Raw genomic sequence first — 20534 nt, 5'->3', positions numbered from 1 at the left:
AAGCAAATCTTTGTTGAATATAGGGAAATTATTTCAGCTGTGTCACGAGTAGGAGGAAAACAATGTAAAATAGGCATCTCCTAATGCAAAGCACCAGTAAAATTTGTGTTTAACACATCTGACGATTTAGCTCTTTGTTAACTGGTGATCCCTTGATTTCCTGCAGCTCAAGCTTCCTTCTCTTCCTCAAGATGTCCTGCTGTTGCCAGTGTGGCTGCTCCCCTTGCTGCTGCAAGCAGTGCTGCTGTTCCCCCTGCTGCGGCTGCGGCTGTTGCAAGCAGTGTTGCTGCTCCCCCTGTTGTTGCAAGCAGTGTTGCTGCTCCCCCTGCTGCTGCTCTTCCCCCTGCTGTGGTTCCGGGTGCTGTGGGTCTTCCTGCTGTGGTTGCAAATGCTGCTATCCCAAGCAATGCAAATGCTGAAGAACCCCAAGGAAAGCTCTGAATGCAAATTGGGAGTCTATAGCATACAGTCCAAGGAATAATTCCACCACCAGGAGCTCTGGCTTCAAGGCTGCTGGTTGACTCCTTGCACTCATCTTCCTGTTTCACTCGGCCATTTGCCCAGGAGCCATCTCTAACAAGGAAGGCATTTGAAATGTCTGTGACTCTTTCTCTTTTCTATCTCTGCTACATTTCTGAAGCTTCTGCTGTTGTAGAATCTACCTGCTTTCATGGGGACAAATAAAATGGAAAAAGCATCTCTTATAGTTCGGTGTATCTTTCCCTTGAATTGGGATGAGAGGAGCCTTTTGGATACCTGTTGAAACTCACACACTCCCAAGAATATAATTCCCAACAAATTCCTAGGTTTCCACACTAATCATTTCATTGCCCAGAAGGTGAAAGAAGTAATAAGGGGACCTGGTCCTTACCAATTGGCAGGAATTCATCACTGAATTAGAAGTACTGGGGACCTTGGAAGGAAGTGGTCATGTCTTCTTGGATTTCATGATACAGAGACGTGGGAAATCTGGATGTATTTGGATACTTACTCTGGATTTAAGTGCTGATTTCAAAAAGCTTAAGTAACTGCTGAGTGAGATCCCATGGTCAGAAAAACTCAAAGAGAAGGGAGTCCAGGAGGGATGGGAGTTGCTTAAAGGTGAAATATGGAAGGCAGAAATGCAAACAATACCAACAAGAAAGAAAAGTTGGAGGCATCTAAAGAAATCAGTGGCTAGGGAGTGAGAATTACAGGGTTAGCTACAAAGAAACAGCGCTAATGAAGGGGGTATGCACAGCCAAGGATCATACACCAGATGATGTTGTAGTGGAAGCCAATGCCGTGTTTTAATGGAGACATGAGCATTCTTGAGTAATGGCTCACTATTAGGGGGAGCAGTCGCAGAGCTGCATAAGAAGTCTACCACCTGGTAGTTCTTCACTCACTCAGAAAATGCCATATTTGGTTTCTCATACCAGACAACAAGGTTATGACAGCACTTATTCAAAAAATTGAGATATTAGTGAATCAAAGGACAATCCTAGACTCACAGCTGTGATGGACAGAGTGAGTTAAGGTCCCAAGGAGGTCTATCAAAAGCTCTTTTTTTGCCAAGGGTCTCATAATTGCTGCAAAGAAAGCTAGGATATCCCACTGAGGTATGGATTCATTTAGCACCCCAGTGTTGATGAACTTAGAGTATAGTTCACTTCCTAGTGGGAGGCAGAATTCATATATATGGGTGAATAAATCCATGGGCTAAGAGAGGAGATCTTGGAGGAGGAGGGGTGGTCAGATCAGTTGCTATCTTCAATGTTATAGAAATACATTAGCCTGGATCCACAAGTAATAAATAATAATGATAATAAATTTTAATTTATATTTTTTTTATAATCATATTTATTAAAATTTCCAATAATAACAGAATAGAAAAAATAGAAAAGATAAAGAAAAGAAAGAAAAAGAAAGACCAATTTTAAACCCTTATTTTCATAGCCTTCTTTCTGGGACTCCCCCCTTCCCCTCCCGACCGTATTCCCCTTTCCCTACGTTGGTTCCACAAGTTCTCATTCCCAATTTAAACCTAATATGTTGTACCTATTAGCCAATTTAAATTACAATCTAACATCACTCCTCAACTTTAACAAAATAGAACAAAGATTTTTCCCCCAAGATCTACCCCGTTTCCTTCCACGAATTCCCCCTTTTTTTCCAAAACATGTTAAATCAAAATACCAAAGTTATATAGAAAGATAAAAGATAGAAGATAGAAAAAGATTCCAAAAGTTGGTTACATAGCCTTTGGATTCTAGAATTCCCCCTCCCTTCCCCGGTTTGGATTCCCCATGTCCATCAGTCTGTATGTTGTCGGCCTGGAGGTCTCAAGTCCACAGCCAAATTTTTCTCAATCCATCTTGCCGGTTTTCTTTAAATTTGCTTGTTTTGATAATGTTTAATTTCAAAAATCCAGTCTAATAGAGGCCTTTAATTTCCCTTGGTCATTGTTGCTCCTCCCATTGTTTTTTCCGTGGCGTAGTTGGTCCTTTACTCTTTTGTTTCTTACTTTCTCAGGTTTCTGTCTTGTTCAGCTGCAAAACCATTCTTATTCTGAAATCTAGTATCTCTACAGAGGTTTGTTATTCAGGAACAAAAACTTACGTCCAGTTCCTACCTTACTTCAATAGAAAGATTCTATTGTGTTGTCACCTCTGTAGACAAAACAATATTTCAGTTTTGCTACTTTCCCAGGAGCTAAGACCAGTACACATCCCAGAGTAGTTTTCCACATACGCCACTTGTAATGTCCCAAAGCCCCTCTAGGGGGGTTGCAGTAACTTTGTGTCCTCTAACCCAAAAGTCAAGTTGTTGTTTCTTTTTCCCCCCGACATTTTGTATCCATATTTATATCCAATTGTATCAAAATTAACCAGCAAAATACTTGTAACAAAGTCCTCTTTGTATTCTCAAGATTTGACAGCTACTTTGACAGCTGTCAAACTCTCCATCTCTCTCCGCCAGGTTCTCCGAATCGCCCCGGTTCCCAGGAGGGGGTTGCCTTTTCCCTCTCACCCTCGACTTTTCTCGTCCAGCACAATTCTTGTAGTATCCCATCGTGGAATTGATATTTTTTGTCAGCAATAAACTTCTGAATCGATCTTGGTTTCTCAGTCCTTGTTTTAGCATGTTTACAATCAGGGAGGGGACTGACTTCCTTTTTAGATCCCCCCCGCTCGTGCCGAATCCGAAAAAAATTCCTTTTTTTTCTCCTTTTATGCCCGGTTACCCAATTACTCACGGGTTGTTGTTAAGTGTCCGAATTTCAAATGGAAGAAGCCAGCGCTCTCCGACGAATGGCATGCGGCTGCGCTCGGCAGGGGAAGCGATAGACTCACAGTACCACGCCGCTCCCCGGCACCCAATCCGTAGCCTTTAAAAAGGCTCCTTCACGAGTCGGGAGGGCGCTGACGGTACCAGCCGAGCCCCCATGTCCACGGGCTCCGTGCCCGTGGTTTTTGAGGGTCCCCGCGTCGCCGGCGCGGTAGGACCCAGCCCCTGCCGAGCAGACTCCCTCCGGAGCTCGGAGGGAGTCCGCCATTCGGCGATGGCACCAACCCGGAAGTCCATAAATTTTAATTTATACCCCGCCCTTCCCGATTCAGAAAACAGGGCTCAGGGCGGATAACAACAAATTTAAAACACTTAATTGATGCAACAATTTGGGCCAGTGGGGACACCAGGGGAGAATTAGCTGTGGGATCCCAGAGTGGAAAAAAGGGAAAGGGAGGGAAGGAAGGGGAATAAAAGGTCAGGCTAAGTTCAAATTGAAAGCCAGCTGGATACTGTAGCTCTGTCTTACAGGCCCTGCAGAAGGAGGTTAAATCCTGCATAGCCCTGGTCTCATGGGACATAGCGTTCCACCAGGTCAGAGCCATTACTGAGAAGGCCCTGGCCCTGGTGGAGGATAATCTGACTTCCCTAGGGCCCAGGACCTCTAAACTATGATTATTCATGGACCTTAAGGTCCTCTGTGGGGCATACCAGGAGAGGCGGTCCTGTAGCACTCAAAATGATGCACTTCAGAGTATAATCTCTTCCCTTTCATAAGCATCCAATCAATGAGGTTTGCAGGAGAGAGCCTCATGCAAATACCACCACAAAGGGAATTGCTTCTCCCCATCCTCATTACATCCATTTGCTCAAGGAGAGATAACGGCTTGTAATCCTCGGATGTTACATGTGTATCAGGGCCTGGCTAGATGAGGAGGAATGGTGCAAGGCTACAGCCAGTGGGAAACACCCCCCACCACCACCACCAGGGGAACATCAGAGGTGGAAGCTTCTGAGCCAGGACAATGATGGTGGGATACAGGACAGTTCAGAGAAAGAAGGGGGACAGACAGGCTGGAGGTTGAGCTAGCCACAGTTTTAAGTTAGAGTAAGGCAGCTGAGGAGGAGGAGGAGGCTGAGCCTGTGACAGATCCACAGCAACCTGCCAGTTCCACTATTTCCCCCTCTCCTCCTCCCCTGTCTCCAAGAATGAGAAGGGTGTTACATGCAGCAGAACAAAGGGTGCAGAGAACCTCTCCTCAAATGAGTTTGTGACTGTCGGGAAGGCAGATGCCTGGGGAAGAGGCATAGGAGGCTCAGATCCTCAGTTCTGGCAACTGTTCCATCAGGCTAGTGCTGCCAGTGGAGACCTCTTGTTTGTGTTTCATATCTCGAATTGAGAATTAACTTTACTGACCCTCTCTGAGTCTCTGTGCTGAACCGCAGCTGAACCAGTCCTGACAGAGTGCCATGCATGTGCTCTCACAATGAGATATGGCCCCCTTTCCAATATTGTATGTGAGATGGAGATATGCTCCCCAGGAGCTTAGCCAGTGATCCTTTCTAGGCTGGGAGTTCTTCAGCTGGAAATTCTTGGAGAATGCAAAGCAGATCACCTGATTGGGGATCTTTGCCACATTCTGCATCTCAAGACAAAGGAACAGAACAAGACTCTGTGCCATGCTTTAGAATTTTTATTAATTGCCACCGGGAAAGGTTTTCTTTTCACAGAGGAGTTATTCAAGGAGATGAAAGGAGAGTGACTCCCTAGACAACTAAGGTGATAAAGAGAAGACAACTGGCAGCATGCCTCCTTGAAGGAAAACAAAGCAAAGTAAGAAGGAGATGAGAAGAATCCAATGTTGGAGAAGGAGGCAGGAATAAACTTAAGACAATGGAACAGATGAATCCAATGAATCCGCCAGCATGGAGGAGGCAGCATCTCTCAACACTTCTCTGAACTTCTTCAGCAGCAGCCTTGCTTAGGATAGCAGCAACAGGAACCACAGCCGCAAGATCCACAGCCACAGCCACAGGAACCACAGCCGCAAGAGTTGCAGCAGCAGGGGGAAGAGCAGCAGCAGCAAGGAGTGCAGCAACAGCAAGGACTGCAGCAGCAGCAGCAGGGGCAGCAGCAGCACTTGCAGCAGCAGGGAGAGCAGCAACAATTGGAGCAGCAGGACATCTTAGCGGCGGAGAGGGAAGGCGGAGCTGAAAGGATTCAAGGGATTTCCCATTAAGCAAGTACAATGTCGTCATCCATATTAAAAACACTGTAGACACACGATCTACATTCAGGAAACCAGAAAAGACATAATTTCCACATCATGCTTTCCCTCTGAGTGATCCTTAAAGTACCTTTTGGTTAGCAATATTCTAACAGTTCTGCTGGGATGCAGTATTGTCTTGGCTATGCATCTCTACCCTTCTGCTTATCTAGAGCATGTATCCTTGATTCTTGCGCAGGTCAGGTGTGCTGTGCCATTTCAGGAATTGCACAACAGATTGTTCAGGAACCACTTCCTTCTCCACCGGGAGCCGCAGGCCATGCTGCTCTCCTCATGAACACACGTTTGACAGATGAATTATATTCAACCATTATAGCTGTAGATCAATATGAAATGTATGTTTGGTCAGAAACCCCCCGCCCCGCCCCCCCATTTTAGATCCTGTGCAAGACGATAGTAGGCAAATTTCTAGTCCTAAAATGCTGAGAGAATTGAGGACTGAAGGCAAAATCCTAGCTTCTCTGTGAATGAGTAAAGACATGTTTTGTATCCAGGAGACCATTTTGAGATCTTGAATCCCTTGTGTCCAAGAGAGATGTAAGTTCTGGATTTGAATTAGAATCTAAGAAATCACGCTTTTGTCCATGCACAACTCCCCACGTGGCAGAAGGCCAAGATTTGTCACCAAGAGTAAGATAAATAGTGAGCAAGTTGCATTGAAAAACCAGAGCTGCTAGACTACATCCTCAAGACCTCAAGATCTCCTGAAATCTAGGGAATCAAAAGAATGAAGAGATAGTGGCACAGAACATACCTTTTTCAGTTGTCAGAATTGGTGTGGATGTTGGATCCAGTGAATGAGTGAAGAACTCCTGAATGGTGGGCCTTTATATACACCTCTGTGAACCCTTCCACAAGCAATTATGAACCACGCAATGATGACAAGGTCTTCATTAAACCTTAATATGGGCCTCTACCACACAATCATCTGGTGCGTGATCCTTGACTGTGTCCACATTCTTCCTTTCTGAAGTCAGGTGATGAAGGCTATTCTACAGTAGTAACACTCTAATTCTCCCTTCTGTCCAAAGGGGGGCACTTATGGGATTGCTTGAAATCAAATATGTTTACATGAACAGGCATCATATGGGCTTATCTGAAATATCTGGTCCCTAAGGGTTTTAGTTTTCAGATTGTTTAGCTGTGGACACAACATTTAAGCCATTCTTCCTTAGTACAACCTGCAGCATGTATAAAGTGATGTTAATAAGACAATGATTTAGGATGATAGATATTTTAAGGACACTGGACTGAAACCACTGCTAGTCACACTCAGAGCAGGCCCATTAAAGTCCATAGAAATGGCTAACTTAGGTTTGCCTACTCTAAGTCGACCTCAGCTGGATGCAAGCCAATTGCTTTTGCATGGTTCAGATGTCAGGTGAAAATTAGGCTGCGGAGCCCAAGTGTTCGCAAATCAATTATTTTTTTACTGTAATGAAGATTTGATAAAGCTACATATTAAATAAAAACATGTGAAACTTCTATCATTCACCGTCCTGCTCAGCTACTTTTAAAAAATAATAAATAATAAATGGCACATGCTACTGACTTCTGCTCATTGCCTATAAATATGTGTTATGTGGATCAAATTCCAGGACCCACAAACACAATTGTCAGGTGCTTTGAGCTTGAGGCAGGAAATGGAATCAGAAGATCTGGAGAATTTTTCCTGGCTAAAAAACCAGTGCAGGATCTCAATGAGAAGCTCTCATTATCTTTGTTCATCATAGCATAATTGTTTTAAAACCAATCCCATAACTGCCCCTTCATCTGGCCTGAGAATTACAGTGTTTCCAGAATTCAGTTTTAATTTCTTCTGTATTTATATAGATAAATAATAGGGGTTGTGAATACAGTCACAGATCACGCACCAGTTAATAATGTGTGGTGGAGGCCAACGTCAAGGTTTAATGTAGAGCTTCTCATTCATGATTAGTGCCTCATGGATTGTGGAAGAATTTACAGAACCATATAAAAGGACCACAATCCTGGAGTTCTTCATTCACTCTCTGGATCCAATATCCACACACCAATTCCTATAGTCAACAAAGGTAAGCTTGTTTCCAAATATTTAATCATTCTTCTTGTTTTCTTCATTGCAGGGAAACGAAAATTCTGAGCAGGTAATCCAGTGGCTCTGGTCTTGCAAAATCATTCTGAACGGAACGTGCACAGGAGCTATCAGTCTCAAAACTGGGGTTTTTTTTAGTGTTTCAGATTTCAGCATCTCAACTGGCATATTTTATTTCAAAGAGCTAAAGTATTTTCTATAACGGACCTTTTAAATTAAATGGTACCATCGAATTATCTCTTCGTATTTTTTCATGGATTTGCAATTTTCAGTTCTGAGGACTGACCATTTAAGCTGTCTTTGGGCTGTTAACTGGAGTCCTCAGGGCAACTATTAAGTAGTGACTTCCCTGGAGATATCATATCAACTGAAGAATATTCCATGCATTTTTGATACATAGATATATAAAATAATTTATGTCAGCAGCAAAAAAAATGTAAAACATAGATATAACCATCCCATGTGTAATATCCATCCAGCTATGATAGAATCTGGATTTCCTCTAGGCTCTTGTTTATTTTTTACTTGAGGAAAACGATGAATTCCCCTTAACACAGAAAGCAAAATGGTCCTGGATTTACAATGAAGGCAGAATCACTATTGAATTCTTGCTTGGACAAATTGATCCATTTCAGCATTGATCAGGCAGATGTTTCTCCCATGCTTTATACAGCAAGCAAATCTTTGTTGAATGTAGGGAAATTATTTCAGCTGTGTCGCGAGTAGCATGAAAACAATGTGAAATAGGCATCTCCTAATGCAAAGCACCAGTAAAATTTGTGTTTAACACATCTGACGATTTAGCTCTTTGTTAACTGGTGATCCCTTCATTTCCTGCAGCTCAAGCTTCCTTCTCTGCCTCAAGATGTCCTGCTGTTGCCAGTGTGGCTGCTCCCCTTGTTGCTGCAAGCAGTGCTGCTGTTCCCCCTGCTGCGGCTGCGGCTGTTGCAAGCAGTGTTGCTGCTCCCCCTGTTGTTGCAAGCAGTGTTGCTGCTCCCCCTGCTGCTGCTCTTCCCCCTGCTGTGGTTCCGGGTGCTGCGGGTCTTCCTGCTGTGGTTGCAAATGCTGCTATCCCAAGCAATGCAAATGCTGAAAAACCCCAAGGGGAGCTCTGAATGCAAACAGGGAGTCTACAGCATACAGCCCAAGGAATAATTCCACCACCAGGAGATCTGGCTTCAAGGCTGCTGGTCGACTCCTTGCACTCATCTTCCTGATTCACTCGGCCATTCGCCCAGGAGCCATCTCTAACAAGGAAGGCATTTGAAATGTCTGTGACTCTTTCTCTTTTCTATCTCTTTTCTATCTCTGCTACATTTCTGAACCTTCTGCTGTTGTAGAATCTACCTGCTTTCATGGGGACAAATAAAATGGAAAAAGCATCTCTTATAGTTCGGTGTATCTTTCCCTTAAATTGGGATGAGAGGAGCCTTTTGGATACCTGTTGAAACTCACACACTCCCAAGAATATACTTCCCAACAAATTCCTTTGTACCTTCATAGTGATCATTTCATTGCCCAGAAGGAGAAAGAAGTAATAAGGGGATCATCTATGTTGGACCTGGTCCTTACCAATTGGCAGGAATTCATCACTGAATTAGAAGTACTGGGGACCTTGGAAGGAAGTGGTCATGTCCTCTTGGGTTTCATGATACAGAGACGTGGGAAATCTGGATGTATTTGGATACGTACTGTGGATTTAAGTGCTGATTTCAAAAAGCTTAAGTAACTGCTGAGTGAGATCCCATGGTCAGGAAAACTCAAAGAGAAGGGAGTCCAGGAGGGATGGGAGTTGCTTAAAGGTGAAACATTGAAGGCACAAATGCAAACAATACCAACAAGAAAGAAAAGTTGGAGGCATCTAAAGAAATCAGTGGCTAGGGAGTGAGAATTACAGGGTTAACTACAAAGAAACAGCTCTAATGAAGGGGGTGTGCACAGTCAAGGATCATACACCAGATGATGTTGTATTGGAAGCCAATGCCGTCTTTTAATGGAGACATGAGCTTTCTTGAGTAATGGCTCACTACTATTGGGAGCAGTCGCAGAGCTGCATAAGAAGTCTACCACCTGGTAGTTCTTCACTCACTCAGAGAATGCCATACAGTATTTGGTTTCTCATACTAGACAACAGGGTTATGACAGCACCTATGCAAAAAATTGAGATATTAGTGAATCAAAGGACAATCCTAGACTCACAGCTGTGATGGACAGAGTGAGTTAAGGTCCCAAGGAGGTCTATCAAAAGCTCTTTTTTTGCCAAGGGTCTCATAATTGCTGCAAAGAAAGCTAGGATATCCCACTGAGGTATGGATTCATTTAGCACCCCAGTGTTGATGAACTTAGAGTATAGTTCACTTCCTAGTGGGAGGCAGAATTCATATATATGGGTGAATAAATCCATGGGCTAAGAGAGGAGATCTTGGAGGAGGAGGGGTGGTCAGATCAGTTGCTATCTTCAGTGTTATAGAAATACATTAGCCTGGATCCACAAGTAATAAATAATAATGATAATAAATTTTAATTTATACCCCGCCCTTCCCGATTCAGAAAACAGGGCTCAGGGCGGATAACAACAAATTTAAAACACTTAATTGATGCAACAATTTGGGCCAGTGGGGACACCAGGGGAGAATTAGCTGTGGGATCCCAGAGTGGAAAAAAGGGAGGGGAGAGAAGGAAGGGGAATAAAAGGTCAGGCTAAGTTCAAATTGAAAGCCAGCTGGATACTGTAGCTCTGTCTTACAGGCCCTGCAGAAGGAGGTTAAATCCTGCATAGCCCTGGTCTCATGGGACATAGCGTTCCACCAGGTCAGAGCCATTACTGAGAAGGCCCTGGCCCTGGTGGAGGATAATCTGACTTCCCTAGGGCCCGGGACCTCTAAACTATGATTATTCATGGACCTTAAGGTCCTCTGTGGGGCATACCAGGAGAGGCGGTCCTGTAGCACTCAAAATGATGCACTTCAGAGTATAATCTCTTCCCTTTCATAAGCATCCAATCAATGAGGTTTGCAGGAGAGAGCCTCATGCAAATACCACCACAAAGGGAATTGCTTCTCCCCATCCTCATTACATCCATTTGCTCAAAGACAGATAACGGCTTGTAATCTTCGGATGTTACATGTGTATCAGGGCCTGGCTAGATGAGGAGGAATGGTGCAAGGCTACAGCCAGTGGGAAACACCCCACCACCACCACCACCACCAGGGGAACATCAGAGGTGGAAGCTTCTGAGCCAGGACAATGATGGTGGGATACAGGACAGTTCAGAGAAAGAAGGGGGACAGACAGGCTGGATGCAGAGCAAGCAACAGTTTTATGTTAGAGTAAGGCAGCTGAGAAGGAGGAGGAGGCTGAGCCTGTGACAGATCCACAGCAACCTGCCAGTTCCACTATTTTCCTCTCTCCTCCTCCCCTGTCTCCAAGAATGAGGAGGGTGTTACATGCAGCAGAACGAAAGGTGCAGAGAACCCCTCCTCAAATGAGTTTGTGACTGTCCGGAAAGCAGATGCCTGGGGAAGAGGCAAAGGAGGCTCAGATCCTCAGTTCTGGCAACTGTTTCAACAGGCTAGTCCTGCCAGTGGAGATCTATTGTTTGTGTTTCATATCTCGAATTGAGAATTAACTTTACTGATCCTCTCTGAGTCTCAGTGCTGAACCGCAGCTGAACCATCCCTGACAGAGTGCCATGAATGTGCTCTCACAATGAGATATGGCCCCCTTTCCAATATTGTACGTGAGACGGAGATGTACTCCCCAGGAGCTTAGCCAGTGATCTTTTCTAGGCTGGGAGCTCTTCAGCTGGAGATTCTTGGAGAATGCAAAGCAGATCACCTGTTTGGGGATCTTTGCCACATTCTGAATCTCAGGGCAAATGAACACAACAAGGCTATGTACCATGCTTTAGAATTTTTATTAATTGCCACCGGGAAAGGTTTTCTTTTCACAGAGGAGTTATTCAAGGAGATGAAAGGAGAGTGACTCCCTAGACAACTAAGGTAATAAAGGGAAGACAACTGGCATGCCTCCTTGAAGGAAAACAAAGCAAAGTAAGAAGGAGATGAGAAGAATCAAGGGTTGTAGAAGGAGGCAGGAATAAACTTAAGACAAAGGAACAGATGAATCCAAGGAGTCCGCCAGCATGGAGGAGGCAGCAGCTCTCAACACTTCACTGAACTTCTTCAGCAGCAGCCTTGCTTAGGATAGCAGCAACAGGAACCACAGCCGCAAGATCCACAGCCACAGCCACAGGAACCACAGCCGCAAGAGTTGCAGCAGCAGGGGGAAGAGCAGCAGCAGCAAGGAGTGCAGCAACAGCAAGGACTGCAGCAGCAGCAGGGGCAGCAGCAGCACTTGCAGCAGCAGGGAGAGCAGCAACAATTGGAGCAGCAGGACATCTTAGCGGTGGAGAGGGAAGGCGGAGCTGAAAGGATTCAAGGGATTTCCCATTAAGCAAGTACAATGTCGTCATCCATATTAAAAACACTGTAGACACACGATCTACATTCAGGAGACCAGAAAAGACATAATTTCCACATCATGCTTTCCCTCTGAGTGATCCTTAAAGTACATTTTGGTTAGCAATATTCTATCAGTTCTGCTGGGATGCAGTATTGTCTTGGCTATACATCTCTACTCTTCTGCTTATCTAGAGCATTGATCCTTGATTCTTGCGCAGGTCAGGTCTGCTGTGCCATTTCAGGAATTGCACAACAGATTGTTCAGGAACCACTTCCTTCTCCACCGGGAGCCGCAGGCCATGCTGGTCTCCTCATGAACACACATGTTTGACAGATGAATTATATTCAACCATTATAGCTGTAGATCAATATGAAATGTATGTTTGGTCAGAAACCCCCCGCCCCGCCCCCCATTTTAGATCCTGTGCAAGATGATAGTAGGAAAATTTCTAGTCCTAAAATGCTGAGAGAATTGAAGCCTGAAAGCAAGATCCTAGCTTCTCTGTGAATGAGTAAAGACATGTTTTGTATCTAGGAGACCGTTTTGAGATCTTGAATCCCTCATTTCCAAGAGAGAAGTAAATTCTGAATTTGAATTAGCATCTAAGAAATTAAGCTTTTGTCCATGCACAACTCCCCATGTGGCAGGAGGCCAAGATTTGTCACCAAGAGTAAGATAAATAGTGAGCAAGTTGCATTGAAAAACCAGAGCTGATAGACTACATCCTCAAGACCATACCTCTCCAGGAACTGAAAGAATGAAGAGATTATTGGAGTGAACATACCTTTTTTCAGTTGTCAGAATTGGTGTGGATGTTGGATCCAGTGAATGAGTGAAGAACACCTGAATGGTGGGCCTTTATATACACCTCTGTGAACCCTTCCGCAAGCAATTATGAACCACACAATGATGACAAGGTCTTCATTAAACCTTAATATGGGCCTCTACCACACAATCATCTGGTGTGTGATCCTTGACTGTGTCCACATTCTTCCTTTCTGAAGTCAGGTGATGAAGGCTATTCTACAATAGTAACACTCTAATTCTCCCTTCTGTCCAAAGGGGGCACTTATGGGATTGCTTGAAATCAAATATGTTCGGATGAACAGGCATCATATGGGCTTCTCTGAAATATCTGGTGCCTAAGGGTTTTAGTTTTCAGATTGTTTAGCTGTGGACACAACATTTAGGCCATTCTTCCTTAGTACAACCTGCAGCATGCATAAAGTGATGTTAATAAGACAATGATTTAGGATGATAGATATTTTAAGGACACTGGATTGAAACCACTGCTAGTCACACTCAGAGCAGGCCCATTAAAGTCCATAGAAATGGCTAACTTAGGTTTGCCTACTCTAAGTAGACCTCAGCTGGATGCAAGCCAATTGCTTTTGCATGGTTCAGATGTCAGGTGAAAATTAGGCTGTGGAGCCCAAGTGTTCATCTATCAATTATTTTTTACTGTAATGAACATTTGTTAAAGCTACATATTAAATAAAAACATGTGGAACTTCTATCATTCTATCATTCACCGTCCTGCTCAGCTACTTTTAAAAAATAATAAATAATAAATGGCACATGCTATTGACTTCTGCTCATTGCTGATAAATATGTGTTATGAGGATCAAATTCCAAGACGTGGGAATACAATCGTCAGGTGCTTTGAGCTTGAGGCAGGAAATACAGTCAGAAGATCTGGAGAATTTTTCCTGGCTAAAAAAACAGTGCAGGATCTCAATGAGAAGCTCTCATTATCTTTGTTCATCATAGCATAATTGTTTTAAAACCAATCCCATAACTGCCCCTTCATCTGGCCTGAGAATTACAGTGTTTCCAGAATTCAGTTTTAATTTCTTCTGTATTTATATAGATAAATAATAGGGGTTGTGAATACAGTCACAGATCACGCACCAGTTAATAATGTGTGGTGGAGGCCAACGTCAAGGTTTAATGTAGAGCTTCTCATTCATGATTAGTGCCTCATGGATTGTGGAAGAAATCACAGAACCATATAAAAGGATCACAATCCTGGAGTTCTTCATTCACTCTCTGGATCCAATATCCACACACCAATTCCTATAGTCAACAAAGGTAAGCTTGTTTCCAAATATTTAAACATTCTTCTTGTTGTTTTCATTGGAGGGAAACGAAAATTATAAGCAGGTACTCCAGTGGCTCTGGTCTTGAAAAATCATTCTGAACGCAACTTGCACAGGAGCTATCAGTCTCAAAACTGGATTTTTTTTAGTGTTTCAGATTTCAGCATCTCAACTGGCATATTTTATTTCAAAGAGCTAAAGTATTTTCTATAGCGGACCTTTTATAGGTTCATTGGCACGGCAAAGGCCAAAGTAGATGGTACCATCGAATTATCTCTTCACCATATCTGTTTCATGGATTTGCAATTTTTAGTTCTGAGGACTGACCATTTAAGCTGTCTTGGGGGTGTTAACCGGAGTTCTCAGGGGAACTATTAAGTAATGACTTCGCTGGAGATGTCAACTGTTTCTCATATCCACTGAAGAATATTCCATGCATTTTAGAGACATAGATATATATAATAATTTATGTCAGCAGCATAAAAAATGTAAGACATAGATATAACCAGCCCATGTGTAATATGCATCCAGCTATGATAGAATCTGGATTTCCTCTGGCTCTTATTTATTTTATACTTGAGGAAAACTCTGAATTCCCCTTAACACAGAAAGCAAAATGGTCCTGGATTTACAATGAAGGCAGAATCACTATTGAATTCTTGGTTGGGCAAATTGGTTCATTTCAGCATTCATCAGGCAGATGTTTCTCCCATGCTTTATACAGCAAGCAAATCTTTGTTGAATATAGGGAAATTATTTCAGCTGTGTCGCGAGTAGGAGGAAAACAATGTGAAATAGGCATTTCCTAATGCAAAGCACCAGTAAAATTTGTGTTTAACACATCTGACGATTTAGCTCTTTGTTAACTGGTGATCCCTTGATTTCCTGCAGCTCAAGCTTCCTTCTCTTCCTCAAGATGTCCTGCTGTTGCCAGTGTGGCTGCTCCCCTTGCTGCTGCAAGCAGTGCTGCTGTTCCCCCTGCTGTGGCTGTGGCTGTTGCAAGCAGTGTTGCTGCTCCCCCTGTTGTTGCAAGCAGTGTTGCTGCTCCCCCTGCTGCTGCTCTTCCCCCTGCTGTGGTTCCGGGTGCTGTGGGTCTTCCTGCTGTGGCTGCAAATGCTGCTATCCTAAGCAATGCAAATGCTGAAGAACCCCAAGGAAAGCTCTGAATGCAAACAGGGAGTCTACAACATACAGCCCAAGGAATAATTCCACCACCAGGAGATCTGGCTTCAAGGCTGCTGGTCGACTCCTTGCACTCATCTTCCTGATTCACTCAGTCATTCGCCCAGGAGCCATCTCTAACAAGGAAGGCATTTGAAATGTCTGTGACTCTTTCTCTTTTCTATCTCTTTGCTATCTCTGCTACATTTCTGAACCTTCTGCTGTTGTAGAATCTACCTGCTTTCACGGCAACAAATAAAATGGAAAAAGCATCTCTTATAGTTCGGTGTATCTTTCCCTTAAATTGGGATGAGAGGAGCCTTTTGGATACCTATTGAAACTCACACACTCCCAAGAATATAATTCCCAACATATTCCTTTGTACCTTTATAGTGATCATTTCATTGCCCAGAAGGAGAAAGAAGTAATAAGGGGATCATCTATGTTGGACCTGGTCCTTACCAATTGGCAGGAATTCATCACTGAATTAGAAGTACTGGGGACCTTGGAAGGAAGTGGTCATGTCCTCTTGGGTTTCATGATACAGAGACGTGGGAAATCTGGATGTATTTGGATACGTACTCTGGATTTAAGTGCTGATTACAAAAAGCTTAAGTAACTGCTGAGTGAGATCCCATGGTCAGGAAAACTCAAAGAGAAGATAGTCCAGGAGGGATGGGAGTTGCTTAAAGCTGAAATATTTAAGGCAGAAATGCAAACAATACCAACAAGAAAGGAAAGTTGGAGGCATCTAAAGAAATCAGTGGCTAGGGAGTGAGAATTACAGGGTTAACTACAAAGAAACAGCTCTAATGAAGGGGGTGTGCACAGCCAAGGATCATAAACCAGATGATGTTGTAGTGGAAGCCCATGCCGTGTTTTAATGGAGACATGAGCATTCTTGAGTAATGCCTCACTACTAGGGTGAGCAGTCGCAGAGCTGCATAAGAAGTCTACCACCTGGTAGTTCTTCACTCACTCAGAGAATGCCATATTGAATCTTGTTTCTCATACTAGACAACAAGGTTATGACAGCACCTATTCAAAAAATTGAGATATTAGTGAATCAACGGACAATCCTAGACTCACAGCTGTGATGGACAGAGTGAGTTAAGGTCCCAAGGAGGTCTATCAAAAGCTCTCTTTTTTGCCAAGGGTCTCATAATTGCTGCAAAGAAAGCTAGGATACCCCACTGAGGTATGGATTCATTTAGCACCCCAGTGTTGATGAACTTAGAGTATAGTTCACTTCCTAGTGGGAGGCAGATAAGGAGGAATGGTGGGAGGCTACAGCCAGTGGGGAAGGACCCCCCACCAGGGGAACATCAGAGGTGGAAGCCTCTGAGCCAGGACAGTGATGGTGGGATACAGGACAGTTCAGAGAAAGAAGGGGGACAGACAGGCTGGAGGCTGAGCATGCAACAGTTTTATGTTAGAGTAAGGCAGCTGAGAAGGAGGAGGGGCTGAGGCTGTGACAGATCCACAGCAACCTGCCAGTTCCACTATTTTCTCCTCTCCTCCTCCCCCGTCTCCAAGAATGAGGAGGGCGTTACATGCAGCAGAACGAAAGGTGCAAAGAACCCCTCCTCACATGCCGTTTGTGACTATCGGGAAGGCAGATGCCTGGGGAAGAGGTATAGGAGGCTCAGATCCACAGTTCTGGCAACTGTTTCATCAGGCTAGTCCTGCCAGTGGAGATCTCTTGTTTGTGTCTAGAAAGCTGATCAAGATTGAAACTTTCCTTGTTGGGCCGAATTGCTGCTATAAAGATGAATGTATTGCCAAAAATTCTGTTTTTGTTTCAGACCCTACAGATTGTGGACAAGGTGGAGTGTTTCAGGAGGTGGCAGAGAGACATCTCTAAATTTGTCTGGCAGGGCAAAAAGCCCAGAATAAAGTTTAAAATTTTAACCGATGCTAAGGAAAGAGGGGGGTTTGCCCTGCCAGACTTAAGGTTGTATTATGAATCAGCAGCTTTCTGCTGGTTGAAAGATTGGCTGCTTCTTGAGAACACTGATGTTTTGGATTTGGAAGGATTTAACAATGCTTTGGGATGGCATGCATATTTGTGGTATGACAAGGTTAAAATCCATAAGGCTTTCAAGAACCATATTGTCAGGAAAGCAGTGTTTAATGTCTGGATAAAATACAAAGACTTACTAGAAAACAAGACCCCAAGGTGGTTGTCACCAATGGAAGCTAAGGCCCGGAAAAGACTCAATATGGAGGCCAAATGGCCGAAATATTGGGAAATACTAGAAAAAGATGGAGATACTTGGAGATTGCAGAGTTTGGAGAAATTAAAGGATAAAGTGCGAGATTGGTTACATTATGCTCAGATTAAGGAGGTCTTTAATTTGGACAAAAAGATAGGTTTCCAGGTGGAAAAATCGAAACTAGAAACAGAACTGTTAGAACCTAAGACTAAGGTACTTTCAAAAATGTACAACTTGCTGTTAAAATGGAATACACAAGATGAAACGGTTAAATCAGCTATGATAAAATGGGCACAGGACATTGGGTACAATATTATGTTTGCTGACTGGGAAAGGTTATGGACCACCGGTGTGAAGTTCACGGCATGTAATGCCTTGAAAGAAAATATTATGAAAATGATTTATAGGTGGTACATGACCCCAGTCAAGCTTGCAAAAATATACCACTTGCCTGACAATAAATGTTGGAAATGTAAGGGAACTGAAGGAACATTCTTTCACCTCTGGTGGACTTGCCCTAGGGTTAAGGCTTTCTGGGAAATGATCTATAATGAATTGAAAAAGGTATTTAAGTATACCTTCTCTAAGAAACCAGAGGCCTTCCTTTTGGGTATTGTGGGCCAGAGGGTGTTAAAGAAGGACCAAACTTTCTTTATGTATGCAACAACAGCAGCAAGAATACTCATCGCAAAATATTGGAAGACCCAAGATTTGCCCACTCTGGAAGAATGGCAGACGCAACTGATAGACTACATGGAACTGGCAGAAATGACTGGCAGAATTCGAGACTTGGGAGAAGAGGCAGTGGAAGAGGACTGGAAAAAGTTTAAGGACTATTTACAAAAACATTGTAAACAACACGGCATCAGCAATTTAGTTGAAGGAAACATGAGAATAAGTGAGATCTAAGAAAAAGATGAATTTTGGAATAACATTATGTCTAAATTAAGTATTTAAGTATTTGATAAAAATATCTAAAGTCGGAGACATAATATTTAAAAATTACAAAATAAGAGTTGAAACTAGGTGATAAATTGCTGCTTATAATTTTATAATTGGGAACGCAGGAATGGGAGATGTGAGGAAGTCCAAAGGTTATGGAAATATGGTTTTTGGATATCTGATTTTGTTGTATGTTTTCTATTATATGTTAATCTTTTTGCTCTTTTCTGTTTTTCTTTGTTTGTTGTATTTTGGTGATGGTATTTTATGTGTTTGGTGATTTTATTGTTTAAAACCTTTAAATAAATATCTTTAATGAGATCTCTTGTTTGTGTTTCATATCTCAAATTGAGAATTAACTTTACTGACCCTCACTGAGTCTCAGTGCTGAACCGCAGCTGAACCAGCCCTGACAGAGTGCCATGCATGTGCTCTCCCAATGAGATATGGCCCCCTTTCCAATATTGTATGTGAGATGGAGATATGCTCCCCAGGAGCTGAGCCAGTGATCTTTTCTAGGCTGGGAGTTTTTCAGCTGGAGATTCTTGGAGAATGCAAAGCAGATCACCTGTTTTGGGATCTTTGCCACATTCTGCATCTCAGGGCAAATGAACACAACAAGGCTATGTACCATGCTATAGAATTTTTATTAATTGCCACCAGGAAAGGTTTTCTTTTCACAGAGGAGTTATTCAAGGAGATGAAAGGAGAGTGACTCCCTGGACAGCCAAGGTGATAAAGAGAAGACAACTGGCAGGCCTCCTTGAAGGAAAACAAAGCAAAGTAAGAAGGAGATGAGAAGAATCCAGGGTTGTAGAAGGAGGCAGGAATGAACTTAAGACAAAGGAACAGATGAATCCAAGGACTCCGCCAGCATGGAGGAGGCAGCAGCTCTCAACACTTCACTTCTTCAGCAGCAGCCTTGCTTAGGATAGCAGCAACAGGAACCACAGCCGCAAGATCCACAGCCACAGCCACAGGAACCACAGCCGCAAGAGTTGCAGCAGCAGGGGGAAGAGCAGCAGCAGCAAGGAGTGCAGCAACAGCAAGGAGTGCAGCAGCAGCAGCAGGGGCAGCAGCAGCACTTGCAGCAGCAGGGAGAGCAGCAACAATTGGAGCAGCAGGACATCTTAGCAGTGGAGAGGGAAGGCGGAGCTGAAAGGATTCAAGGGATTTCCCATTAAGCAAGTACAATGTCATCATCCATATTAAAAACACTGTAGACACACGATCTACATTCAGGAAACCAGAAAAGACATAATTTCCACATCAAGCTTTCCCTCTGAGTGATCCTTAAAGTACATTTTGGTTAGCAATATTCTAACAGTTCTGCTGGGATGCAGTATTGTCTTGGCTATACATCTCTACTCTTCTGCTTATCTAGAGCATTGATCCTTGATTCTTGCTCAGGTCAGGTCTGCTGTGCCATTTCAGGAATTGCACAACAGATTGTTCAGGAACCACTTCCTTCTCCACTGGAAACCACAGACCATGCTGGTCTCCTCATGAACACACATGTTTGACAGATGAATTATATTCAACCATTATAGCTGTAGATCAATAGGAAATGTATGTTTGGTCAGAAACCCCCCGTCCCGCCCCCCATTTTAGATCCTGTGCAAGATGATAGTAGGAAAATTTCTAGTCCTAAAATGCTGAGAGAATTGAAGCCTGAAGGCAAGATCCTAGCTTCTCTGTGAATGAGTTAAGACATGTTTTGTATCTAGGAGACCGTTTTGAGATCTTGAATCCCTCATTTCCAAGAGAGAAGTAAATTCTGAATTTGAATTAGCATCTAAGAAATTAAGCTTTTGTCCATGCACAACTCCCCATGTGGCAGGAGGCCAAGATTTGTCACCAAGAGTAAGATAAATAGTGAGCAAGTTGCATTGAAAAACCAGAGCTGATAGACTACATCCTCAAGACCATACCTCTCCAGGAACTGAAAGAATGAAGAGATTATTGGAGTGAACATACCTTTTTTCAGTTGACAGAATTGGTGTGGATGTTGGATCCAGTG

The 20534-nt window shown here is 43.3% G+C and overlaps 5 long non-coding RNA genes across 5 annotated transcripts; 2 read left to right on the top strand and 3 right to left on the bottom strand.

Moving 5' to 3' along the window:
• Window positions 1–4948: 4948 nt before the first annotated feature.
• On the bottom strand, window positions 4949–6353 carry LOC310694395. The gene is made up of 2 exons (XR_014519656.1): window positions 6313–6353; window positions 4949–5481 (listed from the first exon to the last, which is right to left on the bottom strand). It is a non-coding gene; the product is annotated as an uncharacterized lncRNA (long non-coding RNA).
• A 1213-nt stretch (window positions 6354–7566) lies between these two features.
• Window positions 7567–9010, top strand: LOC310695066. The gene is made up of 2 exons (XR_014519908.1): window positions 7567–7612; window positions 8473–9010. It is a non-coding gene; the product is annotated as an uncharacterized lncRNA (long non-coding RNA).
• Window positions 9011–11529: 2519 nt separating this feature from the next.
• Window positions 11530–12987, bottom strand: LOC310694722. Its single transcript, XR_014519802.1, has 2 exons — window positions 12881–12987; window positions 11530–12058 (listed from the first exon to the last, which is right to left on the bottom strand). It is a non-coding gene; the product is annotated as an uncharacterized lncRNA (long non-coding RNA).
• Window positions 12988–14141: 1154 nt separating this feature from the next.
• LOC310693830 lies at window positions 14142–15624 on the top strand. The gene is made up of 2 exons (XR_014519396.1): window positions 14142–14187; window positions 15087–15624. It is a non-coding gene; the product is annotated as an uncharacterized lncRNA (long non-coding RNA).
• Window positions 15625–19142: 3518 nt separating this feature from the next.
• Window positions 19143–20534, bottom strand: LOC310694377. The gene is made up of 2 exons (XR_014519637.1): window positions 20492–20534; window positions 19143–19669 (listed from the first exon to the last, which is right to left on the bottom strand). It is a non-coding gene; the product is annotated as an uncharacterized lncRNA (long non-coding RNA).

Source organism: Podarcis liolepis (assembly GCF_965112155.1).
Source record: "Podarcis liolepis genome assembly, chromosome: 15".
NCBI classification, from domain to species: domain Eukaryota; kingdom Metazoa; phylum Chordata; class Lepidosauria; order Squamata; family Lacertidae; genus Podarcis; species Podarcis liolepis.
The sequence above is the reverse complement of the archived record's forward strand: the minus strand, read 5'-3'. Positions and strand labels throughout refer to the sequence as shown.